This window comes from Megalopta genalis, chromosome 10 (assembly GCF_051020955.1).
Source record: "Megalopta genalis isolate 19385.01 chromosome 10, iyMegGena1_principal, whole genome shotgun sequence".
In the NCBI taxonomy this organism is placed as follows: domain Eukaryota; kingdom Metazoa; phylum Arthropoda; class Insecta; order Hymenoptera; family Halictidae; genus Megalopta; species Megalopta genalis.
In genome coordinates, this window is record NC_135022.1 from 3535001 (window position 1) to 3535930 (window position 930).

At 45.2% G+C, this 930-nt stretch overlaps 1 non-coding gene across 1 annotated transcript; it reads right to left on the reverse strand.

The window, feature by feature from the left end:
- Positions 1-417: 417 nt before the first annotated feature.
- LOC143260220 (5.8S ribosomal RNA) lies at positions 418-572 on the reverse strand. The gene has a single exon (XR_013034345.1). It is a non-coding gene; the product is annotated as a 5.8S ribosomal RNA (ribosomal RNA).
- Between the last annotated feature and the right edge of the window lie 358 nt (positions 573-930).

A 930-nucleotide genomic window follows, 5' to 3' on the forward strand; every position in this document is an offset into this window, starting at 1 on the left:
ATTTCTTTCATGCGTTCGTTCGATCTCTGTACACAGTCTTCACATAGGACAGACTCGTGTAGTACGCTTTCGTGGGTTAAACCCATCTCGTTTCATTTCAGGCGACGTCGAGAGCGCGTTGAAAATATACCAGTGAAATCGATAGTTCTACGATCGAATCGTCCCGAAAAGATTTTGTCACCGCTTCGAAGCGGTGTTTCAGACGGGCGGACGTATATAAAATATACGACACACGACACCGCCTTCCACACTCACGCAAGTTCGAACGATTTCCATCTCTCTCGAAGACTGTTAGACGTACGTAAAATTTCTCAATATTCATAGGACAGCGACAAACGCCGACGAAGCGCCCATCATTCGCTGGTACGTATATAGGCAACAAGTGCCACCAACGCAAGCAGTTTATAAGTACGTAAACGACCCTCAGCCAGGCGTGGTCCAGGAATTGTATCCGTGGACCGCAATGTGCGTTCGAAATGTCGATGTTCATGTGTCCTGCAGTTCACACGTTGACGCGCAATTAGCTGCGTTCTTCATCGACCCACGAGGCAAGTGATCCACCGTTCAGGGTAATTTTTTCCCTTTTATTCTCATATATATATAATGTGTATTTGCTATCCACCACATTTTTGTGTTATATTTCGGAACAAGCCGATACCCGAAGAGCTCCAACCAGCGCGCGAAGGAGATTCGGGAGTCGTCGTACGACGACATAATTGTCCCTTAAAGAACGAGATATTTCCGTCGAAACCATATATATATGTACGAGCAAATCCAAAACCACTGTTTTCTTGCAAGTTCGACGGTCGGAGCGAATAGAACATTGAAAAGCCTTCTATCGAAGAAACACAGAGAGTATATCACCTCCAAAAACGACGGGGATATGGATATTCAAACTGGACAATTATCAACCCGATACTGGATTCGAAA